Genomic DNA, 26,915 nt, shown 5'->3' with positions numbered 1-26,915 from the left:
TATCGCGCGTTAGTGTTTGTCAATCAATGTCATTCTCACCTCACTGTTCACTACAACTCACTGTGTGTGATAACCACAGCTTCAGCTGTTGCTTTTTTAATACCACTCAAACTCCACTGGCTTGATGGGAATATCCATTAATACAGGGAAACAATCAATTAAATATTACACCAATGTGAAGAAGACAAAAGAATTTTCCAATGTGTCCAAGTCATTATTACTGGCTTACCAATTAAGAGTGAGCTATTGGAAGAATCCCGAGCAAGAACTCGGAGACAGTATGTTGAGGAATACAGGTCTTCTCCAGACCACACTAATACAATGAGGCATGGATAGCTGACATCAGAGGACGCATGATGAGCTGCCGAGACTGCTCATGAAAACAGAAGATTGCACACCTGAGCTGAGTTTGCAAGATTGACTTGAGATTAAAATCCATCTGTTGTTAGTGCAACACTGCTACATAAAAAAACATCAAAATAATAACACGCTGACATTTCTTTCATATTGCATGTTGTCATGTTGTCATGAAAAATCTCGGAAATCAATTTCTTTCTTATTAATAAAACATAAACAATGTTAAATCCAGTGACAATTTTTTGTGAAAGCAGTTGACAAAAAAAGAAAGAAATTAGATACCATTGTTCAATAAGAGCAGATTGTTCACAACACAACCATAATGTATCTGGCAACCACACCATATGACATGCACTTGACCTCAAAGCCACACTGTTTGACATGCACTTGACCTCAAAGCCACACTGTTTGACATGCACTTGACCTCAAAGTCACACCATCTCAGAGTTACCTCAAAATCACACCATCTCAGAGTTACCTCAAAGCCACACCATCTCAGTTCCCTCAAACTTGAATTACATCAATACTGTTTCAGGAAACTTGGCTTATATATGCAATTAAAGTGTCACCACCACCCTGTTCTGAAAACAATGTCTTCTGTGACCTTCTGTGATTAACACTAATCATGACTGCTTTGAACACCAGATTTTAATATACTAAAAACATGATTGCAATGACCTCCGGGTTTTAAATCACTACCAAAGCTAATCATTGCTGTGACCTCCAGATCTTAAATTATTAAAAACAAAATGGTGACTGCTGTTTCCTCCAGATTCTAAATAACCAACAAAACCAATGAATGCTGTGACCTCTAGATTTTAAAACATATAACAAAAATAGTGATTGTTGTGACCTTTAGATTTTAAAATAACAAAACCAGTGATTGCTGTGACCTCTGATTTTAAAACATATAACAAAACCAGTGATTGCTGTGACCTCTAGATTTTAAAACATATAACAAAAACAGTGATTGCTGTGACCTCTAGATTTTAAAACAACAAAACCAGTGATTGTTGTGACCTCTTGATTACAAAACAATGAAAAAAGTAATTAATGTGACCTCCAGACTAAATAGTGGTGACTTCAGCTTTTAAATCACTAACAAAACCAGTGATTGTTGTGTCCATCAGATTATAAAATAGTAATAAAATTAGTGATTACCATCACCTCCAGATAAAATAAACAATGATTGTTGAATCCTCAAATTTTGTAACATGATCAAAACCAATGATGCTGTAACATCCATGATTGTGAAACACCAACAAAATCACTGCCAAGAAACACCAATTTACTGTCATTTTGCCTGGACTACACATTAAAAGGACTAATATTAGCAGCAAAACTAATTCCAGCAAATATGCAAAGCAGCCATATTTTTGTGTTATCATCTCTTATCTTAGTAACAAGAATTATGATGCAGACATTAAAAGTAACCTTTTGCTTGACATCTGAGTTGGCTTCCAGTAATTGCAGAAAACTGTTCTTTTGAGAGATAACCCCGTACCTTGGAATGTTTGACAAGTGGACAACATCAAGAGTTATAGCCATGGTCACACTGTCTTCAATCAACACAGACTGATAACTGAACGATTCTTATAAACTTCACACAAGGTCATAATCAATAAAATAGCAAACCGATATTTCAACAAGTATTTATTTCACTTCAACAGAATTGAAAATACAAAAGCCATTTTAGATTCAGCCATTTCATTTTTGCCTGAAACCATCTGAAAGAGTTTTTGAAGAAAATCATTTTACAGTTCTGTGCATGTTGATTATTTGTCTAGCCGGTGGCTTCGTGACTTTCTGATGAGCGGCAAAAGTTTTCCAGTGTGCGGCACAAATACACGAGGTCAACATCTGTTCAAGTCACACACACGATGAAATATCCGTGTCATCAATTTACCAGCATAAAGCCAAGAACAAATTATTTTCCTTAATGAAAATATTCTATTTTAAGTTTGAAGTGGACATGAAAGAGCATATGTTTTGTTACTCTGTCAATAAATAGAGTCTGGAGCTGTGGTGAGGACTGGCAGATATTATTGACATATCGGAAATGGTCCGGTATTGTAAAGAGTCGATAGAACACAACATGTGATGTAACTAAACAAAACACGAACAGATGGTAAATTTGTATGTCAGTATATCGGACAATATTCATAGTTATAGGAATCAACTGATGGATTAAGGACCTCTTTAATGATTCACACAAATACTCTTGGTTATAGGAATCAACTGATGGATTAAGGACCTCTTTAATGATTCACAAAAATACTCTTGGTTATAGGAATCAGCTGATGGATTAAGGACCTCTTTAATGATTCACACAAATACTCTTGGTTATAGGAATCAACTGATGGATTAAGGACCTTTTAATGATTCACACAAATACTCTTGGTTATAGGAATCAGCTGATGGATTAAGGACCTCTTTAATGATTCACACAAATACTCTTGGTTATAGGAATCAACTGATGGATTAAGGACCTCTTTAATGATTCACACAAATACTCTTGGTTATAGGAATCAGCTGATGGATTAAGGACCTCTTTAATGATTCACACAAATACTCTTGGTTATAGGAATCAACTGATGGATTAAGGACCTCTTTAATGATTCACACAAATACTCTTGGTTATAGGAATCAACTGATGGATTAAGGACCTCTTTAATGATTCACACAAATACTCTTGGTTATAGGAATCAGCTGATGGATTAAGGACCTCTTTAATGATTCACACAAATACTCTTGGTTATAGGAATCAACTGATGGATTAAGGACCTCTTTAATGATTCACACAAATACTCTTGGTTATAGGAATCAACTGATGGATTAAGGACCTCTTTAATGATTCACACAAATACTCTTGGTTATATGAATCAGCTGATGGATTAAGGACCTCTTTAATGATTCACACAAATACTCTTGGTTATAGGAATCAGCTGATGGATTAAGGACCTCTTTAATGATTCACACAAATACTCTTGGTTATAGGAATCAACTGATGGATTAAGGACCTCTTTAATGATTCACACAAACACTCTTGGTTATATGAATCAGCTGATGGATTAAGTAAGGACCTCTTTAATGATTCACACAAACACTCTTGGGGTTTGCTATACAGAGAAACGATATACACTTCCTTTTAAAAGAATACACAACACAAATGTCCATTAATATAAAAAAATCACATGCTGTACTATAAGCAATGCAGCCAGAGAAATAAACATTATAACCAGCATATTATTGCAGCACACAAGAACAAGTCTGTTTCCAAGCAGTGATATACATCCGTTCTACCTTCCCACTAAATGAAGCGTTGAGAGTTTCTATTTGGAATATTTTTTATTTATAAGAAATCCTTATGGTCCTATAATATTGTTATATATATATATTTTTTTGTGCTTAATTACATCCAAGCATGCTGTCCTGGGCACCAACCTCAGCTATCTGGACTGTCTGTCCAGGACAGTGGGTTAGTGGGTTAGTTATAGAAATGAAATGTAATGTTTTATTTAACAACACACTCAACACATTTTTATTTATGGTTATATGGTGTCAGACATATGGTTAAGGACCACACAGATATTGAGAGAGGAAATCCGCTGTAACCACTTCATGGGCTACTCTTTTCGATTAGCAGCAAGGGATCTTTTATATACACCATCCCACAGACAGGATAGTACATTCCATGGCCTTTGTTACACCAGTTGTGGACCACTGACTGGAACGAGAAATAGCCCAATGGGTCCACCGAGGGGGTTCGATCCCAGACCGACTGTGCATCAAGCAAACGCTTTACCACTGGGCTGTGTCCCACCCCCGGGTTACTTATAGAGAAGTCCGTGTAGTGGCCTTATACATCAGATGTAACCATTGAATCATTAAACTAGTGTTAGTTATAGAGAAGTCCGTGTAGTGGCCTTATACATCAGATGTAACCATTGAATCATTAAACTAGTGTTAGTTATAGAGAAGTCCGTGTAGTGGCCTTATACATCAGATGTAACCATTGAATCATTAAACTAGTGTTAGTTATAGAGGAGTCCGTGTAGTGGCCTTATACATCAGATCTAACCATTGAATCATTAAACTAGTGTTAGTTATAGAGAAGTCCGTGTAGTGGCCTTATACATCAGATCTAACCATTGAATCATTAAACTAGTGTTAGTTATAGAGAAGTCCGTGTAGTGGCCTTATACATCAGATCTAACCATTGAATCATTAAACTAGTGTTAGTTATAGAGAAGTCCGTGTAGTGGCCTTATACATCAGATGTAACCATTGAATCATTAAACTAGTGTTAGTTATAGAGGAGTCCGTGTAGTGGCCTTATACATCAGATGTAACCATTGAATCATTAAACTAGTGTTAGTTATAGAGGAGTCCGTGTAGTGGCCTTATACATCAGATGTAACCATTGAATCATTAAACTAGTGTTAGTTATAGAGAAGTCCGTGTAGTGGCCTTATACATCAGATCTAACCATTGAATCATTAAACTAGTGTTAGTTATAGAGGAGTCCGTGTAGTGGCCTTATACATCAGATCTAACCATTGAATCATTAAACTAGTGTTAGTTATAGAGAAGTCCGTGTAGTGGCCTTATACATCAGATGTAACCATTGAATCATTAAACTAGTGTTAGTTATAGAGAAGTCCGTGTAGTGGCCTTATACATCAGATGTAACCATTGAATCATTAAACTAGTGTTAGTTATAGAGGAGTCCGTGTAGTGGCCTTATACATCAGATCTAACCATTGAATCATTAAACTAGTGTTAGTTATAGAGAAGTCCGTGTAGTGGCCTTATACATCAGATCTAACCATTGAATCATTAAACTAGTGTTAGTTATAGAGAAGTCCGTGTAGTGGCCTTATACATCAGATCTAACCATTGAATCATTAAACTAGTGTTAGTTATAGAGAAGTCCGTGTAGTGGCCTTATACATCAGATGTAACCATTGAATCATTAAACTAGTGTTAGTTATAGAGGAGTCCGTGTAGTGGCCTTATACATCAGATGTAACCATTGAATCATTAAACTAGTGTTAGTTATAGAGGAGTCCGTGTAGTGGCCTTATACATCAGATGTAACCATTGAATCATTAAACTAGTGTTAGTTATAGAGAAGTCCGTGTAGTGGCCTTATACATCAGATCTAACCATTGAATCATTAAACTAGTGTTAGTTATAGAGGAGTCCGTGTAGTGGCCTTATACATCAGATCTAACCATTGAATCATTAAACTAGTGTTAGTTATAGAGGAGTCCGTGTAGTGGCCTTATACATCAGATGTAACCATTGAATCATTAAACTAGTGTTAGTTATAGAGAAGTCCGTGTAGTGGCCTTATACATCAGATGTAACCATTGAATCATTAAACTAGTGTTAGTTATAGAGGAGTCCGTGTAGTGGCCTTATACATCAGATGTAACCATTGAATCATTAAACTAGTGTTAGTTATAGAGAAGTCCGTGTAGTGGCCTTATACATCAGATGTAACCATTGAATCATTAAACTAGTGTTAGTTATAGAGAAGTCCGTGTAGTGGCCTTATACATCAGATGTAACCATTGAATCATTAAACTAGTGCTGGGTGGGAGGTTGTTCCGTGAGATGAACCCAGTACCTACCAGCCTTTAGTCTGATGGCTTGACCACTGGGCTGTGTCCCACCCCTGGGTTAGTTATAGAGAAGTCCGTGTAGTGGCCTTATACATCAGATGTAACCATTGAATCATTAAACTAGTGCTGGGTGGGAGGTTGTTCCATGAGATGAACCCAGTACCTACCAGCCTTTAGTCTGATGGCTTGACCACTGGGCTGTGTCCCACCCCTGGGTTAGTTATAGAGGAGTCCGTGTAGTGGCCTTATACATCAGATCTAACCATTGAATCATTAAACTAGTGCTGGGTGGGAGGTTGTTCCGTGAGATGAACCCAGTACCTACCAGCCTTTAGTCTGATGGCTTGACCACTACACTATCGATCCGATCAATAAATGTATATCTTATATGTATATTCCACCTCATTATATTGCAATTTTTTTATTGTCTTCCCTTTCCTATATATATTTTTTTCCTTTCGTGAAATCATCTTTACACTTAGATCTGGGCCCCGTTCCACAAAGCGATCTTAGCCCTAAGATCGCCGTAACTGCACAGCTAACATATGCACTTAAGGTGATCTTAGAGCTAACATTGCTTCATGGAACGGGGCCCTGTTCTTAAGTCACGTCTAAGTACAGATGGTTGTACAACTAAATGGTAACAACAATTAACTTAATTGGCCAAATAAATGGTTTAAAGCATATTAGCCAATAAACCTACAGATCACTATGACATAAACACAATTAATCTGCAAACATAACGAGATACAATCCTATCAGATCTACTTGAGATGTGTATCAAGTGAAGTAGAATGATGTTCCATGTCAACCAAACAAAACACACCATGTACATAGAGTCAGCTTCCTGCTCAACAATCTACATAACACACTACTTTAAAAGCAAATATTTGAACTACTGCAGAAATTTTTTAAGGAATGTACTTCTATCAAGTCCAGTTCTATGAAGAGTGTAGAAACTGCATGGCAAACTGTTCAATGCGGATCATTAAATAAACATATGTATTGATGGCAGTGTCCCCACTCCCTGGTGCACCTTCCATTAATCAATGACACACTGAATACCACAATCAAACCAGGCAGGCAGAACTTGTCCTATTCTATTACAAACAATACACCCTGTCTGAAAAGTACACTTCATTACACCAGTTACTCCTAAAAAGATACTTTTTTTTGGTTTAAAGATGGGGCTATTAAAACAGATCAGTTGTCAAAACAAGGTTAAACTAATACATCTTGTTTGAAAAGTGCAGTTTGGTACACTATCAGAATTCTGTTCCTAAAAAGATATTCAGCAAATTACAATACAACCATTTTGTAAAAAGGTATGTCTATTATTATTAAACAGATCGTTTCTCAAATAAAGGTCAAATTACATGTAATATACCTTGTTTAAACTGAGTACTTGGCTATTATTTGTTTATAAAAGATGTCACACTAAAGTTATCCTAATACATATATATAGTCATATTAATTACAATACAACCACAGCAGATCTAAATGCAGTCAAACCAGTCTTAAGTGGACACTCATGGGAATATTGAAAAGTGGCCACTTAAGACAGGTGGCCTCTGAATACAGGTGGTCTCTTTTACAGTCTTTTAAAATGTGTTTTAGTGTTCACTGTCTGTACTGCTTATTAATGAAATGACACCTTATTCAAAATAATAAATTAAATAAGTACAAGTTTTAATTTGACCATTTACAATTCATTCTCTCACCATTTTGTTTTTCTGTTCATGTAATTACTACATCATGTGATACACAGGTATTGTCATAGTAGCTAAAGAAAGAAAGAAAGAAGTGTTTTATTTAATGACGCACTCAACACATTTTATTTACGGTTATAGGGTGTATACTACCAAATCAAATCCCATAGACAACAATAGTAACATATGTGGCTAAAACTCCTACCTGCAACGTATCAACCGACATAAGCGTCATGGATATAAATACTACCACCCCTCACACTTAAAGTGAATCAGAAAAAAATGGGGGTCAAGCTGCTCGTTTCTGAGATAACGGGTAGCATCTATGACTACCCTAGCACAAGGCTACTTGACACATTGGTACTTAGATGAAATAAAAATGCATTTTTTTTAACCCAGATCAAACTATTATTTTTTACAACCAACACACTCACATTTATAACCAATCACAGGACTTGTGGTGTTCACTTCTCTATCAAAAGTTCGGTGCACCTCGAACTTTGACCCAGCCGGAAGTTATTTGGTCTAGTACTACCTATACTGATAACATACATTTTTCAAAAAGTGTCCAGCTATGTGTCTTTATGACAACCAGGATCTGGTGTATTCTGACATAAACTGACAACCTCACTGAAACTGTTGTTTCTACAGTGCAACCTAATATAATGTACACCTCAAAAAACATATATATTGCATATAGTTTTGTACAAATGCAATATGTCATATTAAACAACAAAATGTTTTAAAATAAAACTCCTGAAGATATTTACTTTCAGTTGGGTGTGCGTACTCAGGTATATATATAGAGACAACAAAGATAGTCAGAGTACCTCTACCCCTTTAAAGAATTCCATTAAAACACATGCACATGATTGACCCCTAGATTATGAAGACCTTAATAGGCACATCAAAGAAATATCAGTATTAAAAAAATACACTGTCTGAGGAAGGAAACACAAACATGACTGTACCTGTATGAAGTAATGACTTAATGTCCTGAACATTAGTGTTGGGAGGAAATCCTGTATGCTGGGTGTGGGTGTCTTCAAGTTACCAGGTGTGGGAATTTCAAATCCATCGGCCATGCTGATTTTCATAATGAACCATGAAAACCATTGGCAGCCACCAATATTCCTGACTATATTTTATTTATAGCCTACTGTAGTTGGAGGTTTTAATAGTTGTGATATCTGGAATTATCATGCAGCTTTCACACATTTATTTTTGATTAATTACTGAAAAAAACCTATTTTTAAATGACAAAATTACCCGAACATCTATTTTCTTGCATTATTTTCTAATCCGGATGAATACAATATGTATATTAGATGTATTCCTACAATCTGTAATCCAGCATTTTATTTAGATAGTAACATTATGTAATACAGCTTTAACAATAAAATAAATTATCAACTTAATCCAAGGCAGATAATCAAATCTGAAAAAACTGGTTCTGAATCTAGTATAAATTCAAAATGCTTTTCATGAGAGCTAACTAAGTGATTATTCAGAAGAAAAAAAATATCTGGAGATCTAAGTATATGTTTAACAACCTTATTGTTATGTACAAATAAGAATAGAAGGCACAATAGTGACAACAAATTTAATTATGTTTTTGGAAAAAACAATTCTTCAAATTTACTTAAATTTTTTCATAAAACTACTATTTTGTCTAAAATATAACTTAGCATCCTATAAATATGTCAAAATGACAATAAAAATCAAGTTCTTTACAAATTTGGGTTTTCAGAATTTCATACATAAAAAATTAACAATGTTAATGGAAACTAAAGACATTAACCCACTATTGGCACATGCTATTTTTAATATAAAAATAAATTGCTATTAAAATCTTAGTTCAGGTTGCCTATATATAATAGCATATTTAAGAGCAGTTGTATATGGCAAGTCAAATACCATGTAAAAAGAAATTATTGAAATCTTTACAGTATGAATTATAGGCCAAAACCAACTTTTCTTCAGTGCTAACTTTGATTCAAACTCCATTCAGAGCCATGTACAGAGATTATTGTCAAGGTCAAGGTCATTGTGAACTTGCATGATCGAGTGATGGCTAATTAATCAACCAGTATAGTTTAATTAAATAAAATGACAAAATCATAATATTTTTTATTATGCACTGAATATGTGCTATAGGGTGTATACTACCAAATCAAATCCCATAGACGACAATAGTAACATATGTGGCTAAAACTCCTACCTGCAACGTATCAACCGACATAAACGCCATGGATATAAATACTACCACCCCTTACACTTAAAGTGAATCAGAAAAAAATGGGGGTCAAGCTGCTCGTTTCTGAGATAACGGGTAGCGTCTATGACTACCCTAGTTTCGCACAAAATTTGAGTACTTTTTTTTACAGGTACCCCATACATGTTTCAAGCACAAGGCTACTTGACACATTGGTACTAGATGAAATAAAATTGCACATTTATTTTACCCAGATGAAACTATTATTTTTTACAACCAACACACTCACATTTATAACCAATCACAGGACTTGTGGTGTTCACTTCTCTATCAAAAGTTCGGTGCACCTCGAACTTTGACCCAGCCAGAAGTTATTTGGTCTAGTACTACCTTATATGGCGTCAGACATATGGTTAAGGACCACACAGATTTTTTTTTTTAGAGGAAACCCGCTGTCGCCACATAGGCTACTCTTTTATGACAGGCAGCAAGGGATCTTTTATTTGCGCTTCCTACAGGCAGGATAGCACAAACCATGGCCTTTGTTGAACCAGTTATGGATCACTGGTCGGTGCAAGTGGTTTACACCTACCCATTGAGCCTTACGGAGCACTCACTCAGGGTTTGGAGTCGGTATCTGGATGAAAAATTCCATGCCTCGACTGGGATCCGAACCCAGTACCTACCAGCCTGTAGACCAATGGCCTGCCACGACGCCACCGAGGCCGGTCAGTAGCTAAAGATTCAGATGTCAAGCTTAGTTCACTCAGAGCCAATGAGATGTATTCCACTATGACAATCTCATTAATTGGATGTCACCTTAATGAGTATTAGTACCTGTGAATGTATGAATACTGATTATTGTGTGTACCTTGTCCAGACTGAGTAAAGTAACGTGATTACAGAACACTAACAAAATCACTGTGGCTGCTTAACACATATTTTAGTGATTTCAAATTCAAAGTAGATGGTCACTGGCAGAGTTCAATAGATTTAATATTTAAAACCACAGAGTGTTACTTGGCAGGAGTTTAACCTACTGTACTGATTCACATGGCATTTGACCGCTTGTGATACAAGTCATTAACACTGGATATATATACTGTTAATTCAGATCATTTAACACTGAATACTGACTGGGAGGAATTTAAGCAGTTGTGTAAGACAGGTGGCAGCTCAGACTGATTTGAGTGTAATTACAAAGAGAACTGTATGATCAGATTAATTAATTAATTAGTTATTTTCAATGTCAATTACCTTTACTAATTCCCATAAATAGGATATGACTGTATTATACAAACCAGACTGTCGGGCCAGACTTTACCAATGAGGCCTAATGAAATTTACCATATACAGAAATTATTCTTAACTTCCATATATGCATCTTATAACTCCCCGAGTTGAATATTATTTTTTGCTAATCATGTGACAGTTATAAAGTAATAACATGGAAGCCTAAAACCAAGAGGAGGCCATAAGATGGTCATTATGGATTAAAACTAATCAGCAAGCATTAGGCTAATGAGATAAACATCATTAACAGGCCAACTAAATGGCAGCTCAACTACGGCCAATAAAATTAGTGTGTATGAAAAACTCCTCAATTACTTGGATAGAAAATCAGCGATGACATTAACAACGAAGACACAAAACAGTGTACATATTCAAACATGACAGAGTTCAGACTCGGAGAAAACCATTAGCATTTTGTGTAACAACAGGCACAAGGAAACCAGAATAGATCAAATATCAATGACAGAAATAAAAGCAAAAAAATAAAATAAATAATAATAATAAAAAATGTCAATCTATTCTGGTTGATCTGCGATGGGAAAGTTTTTCATAAATTTCTTCTGTACTCTGTCTTGTATATTAATATGATGTTTTGGCTTTTGAGTCATCTTTCAGTGTTTTTAATTATACAGAAGAAAAAAGGAGTTAAAATTCAAATTGCAAATAATTGTAATGTCTTCTCGCCATCCCATATCTTTTACTAAACCAAAATACAAACTCAACCACACTTTAAATAAACTTGTATTTCACTATCAACAAATATCATGAAGTACTTCTGTGCTACTAATATGCAAACAACATCTATTTTTTAAAATGCCAATTTGCTAATAATTTTGTTTTAAATCTTCTACAACAGTCAATGTATGTATATTATATTAATAGCAGCAAGGTATTTCTCCCAGCAGTTTGGTAATAACATACAAAACACATGTAGTTCTAAACCAGACTGTTCGACACATCTCTTACATAGGAATGTCACTGTGGTGTCTTGCCATGAGCTGTCAATTTGCCCAACATTACATTGCAATGTGACCTAAGATTTTAAAGACCAACTAAAATTAAAGGAATTTGAAAAATACTTTATTAATGGAAGAAAATAAAGATTCATCATCTATTCTTAACTATTAACAATATATATTTTAAATAGCAGCTTTAATTTTTTAATGTATACATACCAATATTTAAAAAAACAATAATTTGACCAAGAAGCAGCAAACAATGATCATACTTTAAAGTGAACTGATGAATGCTATTTGACCGTGTAGACCAGACTCCATGCTAGCAGGAAACACTGAAGACAGGCAATTACAGGAGGATATAAAGAGGCTCGAAACTTAGATTGGTAAGATCATTAGAGTTAGCCGAGAAACAAAGTCTTGCTTCTGTTACCCATCCACGCTGTCAGGTCATTAGGGGATGACTCAAGTGCAAGGTAGACCAGTGACCAACGTGAAATGACTTGAGAAATAGACATTCACTGCAAGCCTGTCACCAGAGAAATGTAACTGGACAACAAGGAACAAAATTTAATATCACCTGTTAATGATGGTCAGATGAGACTGCCAGAACTACACACTTACAATAAATGGAAAGAAATGTTTTATTTAATGACACACTCAACACATTGTATTTAAGGTTATATGGTGTCAGACATATGATTAAGGACGACACAGATATTGAGAGAGGAAACCTGCTGCTGCCACTTCATTGGCTACTCTTTTCAATTAGCAGCAAGGGATCTTTATATACACCATCCCACAGACAGGATAGTACATACCACGGCCTTTGATATACCAGTCATGGTGCACTGGCTGGAACGAGAAATAGCCCTATGAGCCCACCAATGGAGATCGATCCCATACCGACCGCGCATCGAGCGAGCACTTTACCACTGGGCTACGTCCCATCCCATGTATTAGGCTAATGCTTGCATCTACTGGGATCTCAGTCTTCTCACATCAGCAAATATAAAACCAACATCAAAATGGCTGCAAGACTTGTCCATGAGACTTTAAATTTGATCAACATAAAATCATGGAACACAATCACATTTACACCATATAGAAATTTATATCAGGTAACAGCACACATCCACTGGGATTTCAGTTTCCAAATTCTACTAAATATAAAATATAACAAAAATAAATGTGAAATTGGTTGCAAGACTTGTTCATAAAAAGCTAAATTCTCCTTTACTTTGATCAACATAAAAATGTCAAATACAATCAAATACGAAAACAAAATCATGCACATTTTAGCACCAAAACAAAATATAACAGGATTGACCTTGTATTAAACTTATAATACGAATTCAGTCTGCCGAGGCAGTTATATGTAAAAGTTTAACATTAAATACTTAAATTATTAGTCATCAATTTTTTTTAGTTAAAATCCAAAACATTTACAACTGCAATTCACTGATGGCTGTTGAAACTACAGATGGTGAAAATGAAACTTTAATGGCACAATCACATCAAGTACCATATGCACAAAGTCTGAACTCAAGGGGAAAATTAAACAGTGCATTGTTAATGTTTCACTGATTTATTTAAGAAACGTTCAGATCCATTAATGAAAGAACTGATATGTGTGTGGCTGTCAGTGGCAACCAGTTTGAATAATAAATGAATTAAAAACAATTATGTGTGTTTTTTCTAATTAGTGCTGAAGTTTAGAACACTTTGTATAATCAGACATTAAAATTGTACGTCATCATGCATGAAGAATATTTGATGAATACAACTGAACATTTCAAGTAAAGAGGACCTTGAAGATAGCATACACGTAAATATTGCAAGGAAAGAGACTGACAACTTGTACAACACAGAGCCATGATGAAGATAGCATACACGTAGATATTGCAAGGAAAGAGACTGACAACTTGTACAACACAGAGCCATGATGAAGATAGCATACACGTATGTATTGCAAGGAAAGAGACTGACAACTTGTACCACACAGAGCCATGATGAATAAAACATTTCAACAACCATGATCATTGGCAAGGAAGATTTTTTTTTTTATTTAATGATGCACTCATCAAACTTTAATTACAGTTATATGGTGTTGAACATTCAGACATAGGGTTAAAGACCTCCCAGATAATGCAGCCCTTGAATTTCAGGTCATCTCGTGATGGTAAGTTTGTACCAATAATAACTAAGTAAATACCCAATAATGATAAAAATGCCAACACAAATCAATTTGGCAGCAGTTGTTTTTGGGGGCTACTCTTTTCAATTAGCAGCAAGGGATCTTTTATATGCACCATCCCACAGTACACATACCATGACGTTTATTGGTTAAAATGAGATATAGTTTATTGGGTCCACTGATGGAGATCGAGCCTAGACTGACTGCGCATCATGCAAGTGCTTTACCACTGGATTTGTCCCACCCCAGATGACTAGGATATCTACAATTAACCAGCTTTGATGACATCATAGTTAAGACATCAGTTTGAAGCTGGGAGGTGCTGAGTTCTCTTCCCAGTAACAGCTTCAACCCAAAGTTGTATTGACTCAATGGGGAAGTGAGGTAAAACAATTATTCCAAATTATCTCTCATAAACAACTAAACACTAACCCACTGTCTTGAACAAACAGCCCAGGTAGATGAGGTGTGTACCCAGGACAGTGTGCATGAATTTTAAGTGGATATAAGAAAGAATATAATTTTAAAAGTTTGCAATAACACTGAAATACTTAAACTCTCACATATCTGTATGTTAGTTGGAAACGATTTGGCTCACATAAGTATGTGTTACACTAAGTCCATTATGCACCTCGACTAACAGCTGTGGTAGCCATCTCTAGTACATACCAACAACCCTTCTCAGGAGGCCACCGTATTGATATATAATCTACCGAAGTACAAAATGACCTGTATACAGCAGACATCTGCCTTAAGAGACCATCTTTTGATGCTTCCATAGGTGGCAATTTCACTTTCATCATCTGCCTGTGCCATAAAACCCTGTGATCCTCAAATTATGATTTTATTTCCCATGAGAACAAAGTAAACTATTTTTCATGGAATCCTTGATGACACACATATATTACAATATATAAAATACCTCCTTCTGCCCACCTAAGAATGATGCCTGTTACATACAGCAAAATGTCTTTACCCACAACAAAATTAATTAACACACAACTTGTGACCCAAGAGATAGTTTCAGTATTTTTATAATTTCAGTATTTTTATTTATATATGGTCAAAAATATACTGAATAAGAAAAGAAATATAAAATTTTAAAACAAATATTTTCATGATAGCATTAATTCCATAAATAGATTGTAAAAACAGGCCTTAAATGTCCACTAATCATTTTGATACACATTAACTACTGTCAAAGCAACATATATACCCTATTGGGCTCAAAACATGTTCTTATCTCCTGAGTTCAAGGGACATAACTCTGTCAAAAATGGGTCAATCACCACAAAAGTCAAAGTTGATCTGTAACAGTACATTGTAAAGCTATATAAAACATTTCTGCTCAGTATTTTGAGGCAATGCTAACAAAATATACAAAATATGTGGGACACACAGACAGACAGCTTGCAAAATTTACTGGCATGCATCTGTGATCAAAACTTGATAACATAATATAAAACTAGCAGAAAATACCAACACGTCTATCATCTTATAATTAAATTTGCTGAGTATATCTCATTACAAGTGTCAAATACCCGTACATTAACAATCTGATGTAGCAATACCACAATGGTTAACTCTATACAGCGGTCAAACATATTAACACCATTATGTGCTGTAGATTGTTAGTATAATGTAGTTATCGGTTTTGCTGTTTGGCAATACATACATCACTAACACTTGCAATTTGCTTAAAACACATATGCATTCATATGTCCCCCCCCCCCCCTAAACACACCATTACCATAAACAATTTAGTAGTGAATTCATAACAATATAACAATTAATTCTTTCTGTTAATTAAGACACCTTATACACTGCTTTAACGACATAAACAGAGTAAGATAAAAACATATTTTTGCTGTTAATTATAATTATTAAAAACAAAGAGACAAAGGTGTAAATTTATATCATGTCAGTAGAAACTCAAAGAATTTAATTTTTCACTAGCAGTAATAGATGACCTTTCTCCAGTGTCCTTTGTCCAACTTCCATAAATGAACCAACAGAATTACACTCAATTACATCTCAAAATAGAGCACCATAAAAACATACTTCCTCACTTTTAAACAAATTGCTTTGGAAAAACAAAACTCCAAACAATACGCTTGAATATATTTCGAAAATAAAACACCTCAATTGAATAATAGCATGAAAGAAACAAATAGCCAACTGAAACAACTTGACACTAAATAGAATTGCTCACATGTAAAATAAAACATAAACAGATTAAAAAAAACCCTAAAAAACTATCCTCCAGGAAGTGTAACTTTAACAGATCTCCAAATAGAAAAAGACTGAGTTGACACTTATTTCGTGTGACAAACACAGCTCTCCAAATAGAACACACACTGTGACACCATTTAGCCTGCGAATGCACGGTTTAATCCTCCCGTTAGGCTTATGGAATAAACACTGTTACACAACGACATAACAGGAGATCAGCGACACACACACACCGCGCGTCATCGCTGCTGACCAGTTTAATCCATGGACACCTTTAAGTGAAGTCTCTAGGGATCAATCGCTGCCACGCTCCAGTACTGAACGGCAGGAATACAGCATGCCACCGCCAACAGCAGCCAGCCGCATGCATGCACACTGCCTGTGACAAGCCCATAAAACATGGCAGATGCTATTTGATGGCATCTACTGTCATTATCGCCTTCATCAGGTCATTATTTAATTACCGTCCTCCGATTGCTTCCTCTCAGCGGGTTATGAATGGCCGAGGTGGTGGCAAAACATATCTCCAAGACACGCGGCCGTTTGATCTCCATAACCGGTATGAAATGCAAACAATGTTACATGCTTGTTGTCAGCAGGCTGGCTATACATCCCCCTGGTAGCAAAATTATGATATAAATTAACTTAAAAAGTGCACGGAAACAAAAGGAACAATAGCTTTGAATAAAAAACCAAACAAACCCACCTACATGAGCAGAAACTGTACATTTTTATGTAACAGTGCTGTTGTTATGATATGATGGGTGTTTTGTGGTAGTTTCTCGGTTGCATGCGAAGTCGGTTGCCATAAAAGGCTGGTGCAAGATAAACACAGGAATTAACTTCATGGCTATGGGAAACATTAGTGCTGTACACTTGATTGATATTATATGCAAATAATCAATTTATGTCGTTCTTGTCCAAACCCCTGGGGAACAATTCCCCATTCCAACTAATGTTCCATGACCTGTAGAGTAATTACTGTGGTATGCACTATCTTGTCTTTCGAGAAGTAGACAATACATCAACTAATGTTCCATAACCTGTAGATTAATTAATGCACTGTCTTATCTTTAGAGAAACAACCAATACATTCCTGACCAATAATAAAATTTAGCCATTTAGTTGCAGCAGCTTTCCTGTCTGATATTTTTTTAACTATGGATGATAATTAACATACTGGTTAATTTGTTACCTAATAAATGCTAATTGTGTATTATTTTTATTATTATTATTTTTTTAATACATATGTATATATTTATGTCTAATTATATTTTATTGAATTTAATTCCAAACACAAATCCATTTGACATTTGACATCAGATATCTCAATCTCTAAGGACTATAGTGATCGATATTGTTAGTTGTTAGACCTTTTTTAAACTCTTGAGTCTTGATTTACAACAGCAATTTAACCCATCAGCATTTGTTCCTGGGATGAACATGGTGTAAGGTTATATACCGAGTTGAAAATTCACTTAAGTTGTCAAAAAAAACCTAATAATGATAAATAAATAAAAACCTAAGACCTCAATGCTCTTGTGCAATGACCTGATATTTAGCTGACCAGACATATTCTGTCATGAAAAATAAATAAATGTGGCCAAGGGGAAAACAGTAGCATACTTCGGAGGTATCTTGATCTTGTCTACAGCAAACTATTGCATCAAGAAAGCTTCATAAAAGAGCCTGACATTCAAAACTAGGACATAAAATTAATTTATCTGGTAATACCATCTTGGTTTAAGATACACTGGGGGATACAGGAGAAACACTTCTGTTTCACTCACCTGGGACTTGTAGCTTGGTAGAAATGGAGCCAAACATGAACAATGACAGAGGTAAACTCATGTGTTGATATTATCTCTACTTCATTTACAGTTACTGCCATAGCTGGACAAATAAACACATGTATCGGACTTTCTAACTTTGACAAAGTGACATAAAAATGATTGGATGGATGGATGGATGAATGGACAGATAGAAGGATGGATGGAAGGATGGACACATGGATGGATAGACAGATGCATGAATAAATAGATGGATGGATGGAAGGATGGATGGACATATAGATGGAAGGAAGGATGGACGGACAGATGGATGGATGAATGGGCAGATGAATGGACAGACAGATGGATGGCTGGAAGGATGGATGGAAAGATGAACACATGGATGAATAGACAGATGCATGGATGAATAGATGGATGGAAGGATGGATGGAAGGATGGATGGACATATGGATGGATGGATGGAAGGATGGATGGATGGACAGATGGATGCATGCTCACATTTCTAGCCTATTATGACATTTGTACATGTACATTTTACTCAAATAAAATTGATCAACAGAAAATTTTAAAACTAGATACTAAAATCTATATCTTGTATTTAGAAAATCAAAAGGAACTCAGTGCAAAAAGATATGAGAATTCACCAGCTTATGATGCGTGTCAAAAGCTGACCACAGTGTCACCCACTGTCAATTTCACCCGTCAGTGAGCCACTGTGAGTGAGTAGGCAGCGCTCACCGTGGTGAACTCACTGTAACATGAAATGGCAGGACAAACGTTCTCCATCTCCGGGCCGGTGAATCCGCAGATGTCTGAGCACGAGTTGGGTAATGACGTCCTCCGAGTCCAGCCACTCGTGTAATTACAGCAGACAGCGAGTAGCACCGACTGGGATGAAGTTTTATCTTCTACACAGTGAACAGTTTGTTCAGTATCACATCTCAGTTCGCTATGCCAGGTTCAGAGATCACCTCACAATTCTGTAATGTTAACTACTAGCTGCTATGAGCAAAATCCTGTTATTTGTGTAAATCAGTTTAATGCAAGAACACATGTTGCATGTCCCTATAACTGGCACATAGCTCAGCGTTCAGATGAGATGAACATATGCCATGCAGCACAGAGATATTTTTTATATATCTAATGATATATGAGGCATGGTAGAAAAACCTGATAATCACATACCATGTGGAGGAATAATGTTTTTTGTATCTAATAATGATACACGAGGCATGGAAGAGAAGGGAGATGCTGCTGTGCTACAGAGTGGTGGTGGTGGTTGTGGTGTTGGTGTTGGAGGTGGTGTGGTGGGGGTGGTTATTGCGGTTGGTTATCATATTTGTGAGACATGCAACAGAAACGTCATATTTGTCATGTAGTGCATAACAATAGCATGTTTCTTCTTTTTAAGTACATGTATTTAACAAGTTATACACGAATCAGTTTGGCAACAAGATTTTTTAATTTTTAAAATTATTTTTATCCATCCATCCATCAATCCATCCATCCATCATCCATCCAACCACCTTTATTCTGCTGCACTAACTTAACCAGTTGTGAAAACAACTTTATTCTGCTGCACTAACTTAACCAGTTCTGAAAACAACTTTATTCTGACCTTTATCTACTGAGCCTGAAGCCGTTTCAAGAACGATGCCATGTTTAAAAACATATATTGATAATAACAGGCAAACAAAAGATTGTGTTGCACAAACATGATAATTAATAATAAGTATTCATGTTGCTAATGTTTGGTGCTCTAAACAGTGGGTGGAAATGAAACATGGAAGACATCCATTAGTGAAAGTGAATAAGTACACATCAGGTTACATGGAGGATTATGAAGTTCAGTCATTTTGTGATACATTTCTTTAGGTGTGAAACTAATTGACAAAAAACAAAACTAAACAAAAAGAAAAAAAACTTGCAATAAAACCTTCACTTCACCCTTCTTACAGTCAATCTGCACCAAGTGCACCAACATGTTATTGTGTAATGACTAATGCTAAAACTCAATGACAACAGTAATTACAAAACTTGATCTACAGAGTAACAAAAATAATCTGCTGCTACCACAATGTAGAGAGCTGATCAGATAAAATATACACAGCTTACCCTCCCAACTGATCAAACAAAATCTACATCCAACAGAACACATACACAGTTCAACTGTGAACAAATCAAACAAGACTAACAGTTTAATTAACCTGCAACAAATCAAACATTAACAGCTTAACCTCCAACAAATCAAACATTAACAGCTTAACCTCCAACAAATCAAACATTAACAGCTTAAAGGGGCATTCCCGAGTTTGCTCCATTGTAAGATGTTTCCGACAAATAAAATATTTCTACAATTAAATTTACATATTAAATATATTTTCTTGTTTAGAATATCAGTATCTGTATATTCAATGTGTTTCTGGTCGTCTTAATATTTGTAAGAAGCTCAAACTGGATTTTGTCTTCAAATAATTTTGTATGTACGAAACATTTTTTAGTAAATAAAATGAAATTTAACCTTTTACAAATATTAGAACGATTAGAAACACGTTTAATATACAGCCACTAATATTTTATACAGAAAAATATATTTGATATGTAATTACAGTCGTGAAAAAGCCTCTGTTAGTCGATAACATCTTAAAACTTGCAGAAAACTCAGGAATGTCCCTTTAACCTCCATCAGATGAAACCAGACCTACTGCTTAACGTGTTGTGTATAAATACTGTCACAGCAAACTAAATTAATCACTAGCTCCATTTTTTCTTTCATGAACCATTCTAAATTATGTGCCAAAATTACCTTACGAAATCGTACAAACTTTCAATTTTTCGACTTAATCCTATGGGACATTAAACAATTCAATAGCACCACCAGTGCATCCACCTGCTACGACCCTGGTTGGGCTGTTGTTCCCACCTTTCCCAAACACTTCTCTTGTCCTGTACAAAGGAACATGCTCAGGCCGACACCTGATCGGGCTGTTGTTCCCACCTTTCCCAAACACTTCTCTTGTCCTGTACGAAGGAACATGCTCAGGCCGACACCTGGTCGGGCTGTTGTTCCCACCTTTCCCAAACACTTCTCTTGTCCTGTACGAAGGAACATGCTCAGGCCGACACCTGGTCGGGCTGTTGTTCCCACCTTTACCAAACACTTCTCTTGTCCTGTACGAAGGAACATGCTCAGGCCGACACCTGATCGGGCTGTTGTTCCCACCTTTCCCAAACACTTCTCTTGTCCTGTACGAAGGAACATGCTCAGGCCGACACCTGGTCGGGCTGTTGTTCCCACCTTTCCCAAACACTTCTCTTGTCCTGTACGAAGGAACATGCTCAGGCCGACACCTGGTCGGGCTGTTCTTCCCACCTTTCCCAAACACTTCTCCTGTCCTGTACAAAGGAACATGCTTAGGCCGACACCTGTGCCCACCACAGACGTGTGCTACAACAGCTTGATTTAGATGTGCACATTAAACCCATTGACCTGACCTGTTGGTGATATTCAAACTCAATGGACGTGGGTACACTAATCTCAACTAATGTCATCTAAATTGTATCTCTGCACAAGGCAGTCAAAAGGAGATTAATAAGGTTGCTGTCAGGTGCTTTAATTCAACCACAGGACATCCACTTCCCACGACACTACATCTTTATGTCAAGATTACTATCTCTATCCTGGGTCAGATCCCTGGCAAACAGTTCAAGCTCAAGCTCACTTCAATTTACGTGACAAGTTAAAGTTTGTTTTGCTTAATGTCACCACTAGAGCACATTGATTTATTAATCATCGGCTACTGAATGTTAAACATTTGATAATTGTGACATATTATATAGTCTTAGAGAGGAAACCCACTACATTTGTCTGTTTGTAGCAAGGGATATTTTATATGAACCATCCCACAGACAGGATAGCACATACCACAGCCTTTGATCAGACCTGTCAACCTTTAGTCATTAGAAAGCAGGAGGTGTGTGTTGAAAAAGCAGGAGATTTTGTCAAAAAGCAGGAGATTTTTTAAATTCACACAATTTAACCCAAAATCGCAAGATTTAAAAAAAAACATTATTACAATAAGTTATATGAATACTTTATAATGTCATATATACTTCTTAACCTTAAATCTTGGCATTTTTTTTTTTTAAGTTTAAATATTATTATGATTTAATACATTTAAAAAAACAATATATATTTTATCCAAAAATGTTAAGAACATGAACAAGAAATAAAAAATTTAATTAGTACATTTACGGTATTACACGTACAGCCTTACAGGTTGCGTTACATTATCATTTGTGGTTAGTTTACCTAAGTACCAAAGACAAATTTATATAAATCTTATAAATTAATATTCAGTTTTTACTATAATGAGGAACGGTGGCGTGGTACTTATTTAAAATCATTATAATGATGCAATAAACATTGTATTTTCATTAATCATAAGTAAAACCTCATTATGGACATCGTGTGAAATATACCGGAATTATACCCATTTCCGTGAGTAACTTTATGTCAATGTCTTGAAGTGTACCCTTATAACCAACATTTTACCGCACAAACATACAAAATTAACTGACACAAGTATGTTTATACAGCTAATTGGTCTTTTCGTTGTCTTGCTGTGACATGTGATTTTAACATGCATGTGTATCGCTGTCAACTCGGGAGTCTGGCAGTTCAGATTCGTCATAGTTGCATTATGTAAATCCAGTGGGAAGACATTTTACAATTTAGAGGTGTTATTAGAACTAAATTGGATAGGTTTTTTTTTATATGGCAACACTGAATGTCAATACACAGCCGGTTGAATTAGCGGCAACACGCTTCGTAGCCATTACGATGACAACAAACATTATAATAACACGTCATTTTATAAACTCCATGTGCTTTTTTAACAATATAAATAGGCTATCCCACAATTCTCACTTCGGCAAAGGTTAAACAGTCGGGACAATTCGGCCTGTTACATTCTCGGAAACCGAAAGTAGTCGACATTTTCCGAATGAGAAAAAAAAGGCAGAGTTACTTCCCTTCTGTTATTTTGACAAAAGAGGATCGATTTTTTTTTATGCTTACAAAAATGTCATTTAACAGGAGAAACTGTCTCCCGCACAGGTGAAAGGAGATTTGATCAAATACCGGGAGACTCCCGCGGAATCCGGGAGGGTTGACAGGTCTGCCTTTGATATACCAGTCATGGTGTACCGACTGGAACGAGAAATAGCCCAATGGTCCCACTGTTGAGGATCAATCCCAGACGGACCGCACATCAAGTGGGCACTTGACCACTGGGTTACGTCCCGTGCTGTGACAGCAGTAGTCAGTGTTCTGTTTAAAGTTGGTGCACTTTAAACCATCATACTGTTTGACATAGTGCTGCCATCAGGACATAATGGTGTAGTTAACAAATTAAAGCAGCTCAATCAAGGCATGAAGAAATACAATCGTGGCCAGTCTGGAGCCAGTGTTTTGCAATGTCTACTCATACTTACAATTCACAATTCATTGAGAAACTAGGAAGAAAATGTGCATGCACAGAAACCATAAATTAGACAAATTTAATCCTACATCAATACTCTTGTAAGTTTTGTTATTTTTTACTGAGATTAAATTAACTTACTTTCATCTCCATGTAAAGTTATAAAATCTCATTAAAATCAGAAATGACTTTGTGCCATTTTATCCTCTTACCACCAGTCTGACAGGAGAACACACAGACTTTGCTTGAAGGAAAATATGGCATCTCAGTTACAAGGTCAAGAGTATGTCAAGGCCCCATTATGAGTGAAAAATAATCAATGGTGTTTTAAATCTGCAAATTCACCTCCTGACATTATAAGATAACAAAATGGCTGAACAGCTTCCCACTCGGGAGAGATAGAATAGAGAATATTACATTCTCATGCAACCTAGAACAATAAAATGTCCATTCTATTCCATACAGTTTAAAGGATTTCCACCAGTTTAGCTGTAACAAGTTTGTTTATTTCTCGATGAATATAAAAATGATGTTATCACGGAATGTCATCAGAGAACGTCATCTGACGTCAGTTTATATTGGTGCTTAGTACTACTGAATGTTATTGCTCTAGAACTACAAAAAGAATTCAAAACAAAATATGATCTTGTTTGTGTTTTCATTAATTTAATTACAATGATCGTCTCTTATTTTAGTCTAGGTTCATCGTGGTATGAACAAACAAAAGCATGGCAAACCTTACTGTGAGTGGCTTCACCAATTCATGTAGTTTGTTCATACCTCAAACCTAAAACAAACAAGCATTCTGAGGGTACTGTCAAAGCAATACATGTCTCCCTAGTGGGCCCAACATATTTTATTTTATCTCCCAAGTTCAAGCCCATTGGGCTATTTATTGCTCCAGCCAGTGTACTACGACTGGTATATCAAAGGCCGTGATATGTGTTATCCTGTCTGTGAGATGATGCATATAAAAGATCCCTTGCTGTGAATCGAAAAGAGTAGCCCATGAAGTGGCGACAGCGGATTTCCTCTCTCAATATCTGTGTGGTCCTTAACCATATGTCCAATGCCCTATAACCGTAAATAAAATGTGTTGAGTGCGTTGTTAAATAAAATGTTTCCGTCCTAAGTTCAAGAGCCATAACTCAAACTTAATCTGTAACAGTACATGATAAAGTTAAATATAAAATTACAGCTCAATATTTTAAGGCATTGCGAAAAAAAAATTGGGAATGTTTTTTTTTATATCTCCCAAGTTCAAGGGCTATACATTTGTATCTCTGTGATAAAAAGAGTCAAAAGTCTAACTGGACCTGTAACAGTACAGTACTTGAAAAAGCTATTTCGGAGACTAATAACAGAAAATCCTTAATTAGTGATTACTAATAATAGCTCCAGGGTATTGAAGAATGTTGTGGAATGGTATGAAAATTAATGTGGGTGTTCTACTCTAAATGGTTACATATAATAATACACTTTTAAATTAATGTGGGTGTTCTACTCTAAATGGTTACATATAATAATACACTTTTAAATTAATGTGGGTGTTCTACTCTAAATGGTTACATATAATAATACACTTTTAAATTAATGTGGGTGTTCTACTCTAAATGGTTACATATAATAATACACTTTTAAAGACGTGTACAGTTACTTTAATTTGTAACTTTATACACTTTTTACAATAACCAAAAAGATTTCAGATTTTATCATATTTTATTCAATTTAATTCAGAGCAGGGCGTAGCCCAGTAGTAAGGCGCTCGCTCGATGCGCGGTTGGTCTGGGATCGATCCCCATCGGCAGGCCCATTGGGCTATTTCTTGCTCCAGCCAGTGCACTATGACTGGTATATCAAAGACCGTGGTATGTGTTATCTTGTCTGTGGGATGGTGCATATAAAAGATCCCTTGCTGCTAATCAAAAAGAGTAGCCCATGAAGTGGTGACAGCGGGTTTCCTAGATCTCAATATCTGTGTGGTCCTTAACCATATGTCTGACACCATATAACTGTAAATCAAATGTGTTAGAGTGCGGCGTTAAATAAAACATTTCCTTCAACTTAATTCATCAGAATTTATGTTCTGTCTCATTTTTAATTCTGCTGTTACTCTTTGCCACACTACATACAATTTAACGATAATTATTTTGAGTATATGAGATGAAAATACAAAGCCAGTTTTTGACATCCATGGGTGTGTTTACAATGCTTAAATATCTGTACGGTATTTAAGAAAAACAGACTTCAGTAATGTATAGTATGCAATTAAAGGTCTCCAGACACATTTTCTTTTCTCTTTGTTATATTAATAATGAATATCATTGTTAATAATAAAACACAATGAGACCTGTCTTATCATCAAAACTAGCAATTCGCAATCATAATTACGCTTAACAAACATCTTTTAGATTTTAAAAAGGTCTATTTTACTTTGTTTGTAGTTCTCTATATACTAAGATGTAAATTTGACTGATGCTTAATGAGGTTTAATGAGGTGACCTTTGGAACATCTCATATCAGTTGTTTGAAATCTGAGCACATGCTACCATGAAAATACACTGGTTGTCAGCCACTGCAGGAAGCAGCTAACCTGTAGTATCATGAACTGTTGTAAATTACAAAGTATCATGAACTGTTGTTATTATTTCATTTCAACTTATATACTACTCAAAAGAATTTAAGGGTCAGACGATATTTTCGACATTATTTTCTGAATGTCAGTTATATTAGCTAGACCATAATGTCATGCATGGTATTGTTCCATTTTGACGAAAGTGGGTCTAAGCAACACATAAATGAATTAAAATCCACTGTCATTGACACTGTCGACTAGTTCTAATGGCGAAAACATGCTTACATTTGCACGTAAATTAGGGCGAAAGCGAAAGGTCTGCTAAGTGCCCATAACTTGCTTTTTCACAAAGCGCTTCATTTGCACGCTTTGCATGTGTATTCCATGTTCCCAATGCTGAATTTCCGTATAATTGGAGCTTGCGTTCGTGTACTGTGCACACTCCAAATTCGACAATGGTACGACTTCAACTGACTAT

The 26,915-nt window shown here is 35.8% G+C and overlaps 1 protein-coding gene across 15 annotated transcripts in view; it reads right to left on the bottom strand.

Annotated features, from left to right (window-relative positions):
• Nucleotides 1-26,915, bottom strand: part of LOC121369350 (RIMS-binding protein 2-like) — a 228,093-nt gene that overhangs the window by 65,306 nt on the left and 135,872 nt on the right. The window lies entirely within an intron of this gene.

This window comes from Gigantopelta aegis, chromosome 3 (genome assembly GCF_016097555.1).
Source record: "Gigantopelta aegis isolate Gae_Host chromosome 3, Gae_host_genome, whole genome shotgun sequence".
In the NCBI taxonomy this organism is placed as follows: domain Eukaryota; kingdom Metazoa; phylum Mollusca; class Gastropoda; order Neomphalida; family Peltospiridae; genus Gigantopelta; species Gigantopelta aegis.
The sequence above is the reverse complement of the archived record's forward strand: the minus strand, read 5'-3'. Positions and strand labels throughout refer to the sequence as shown.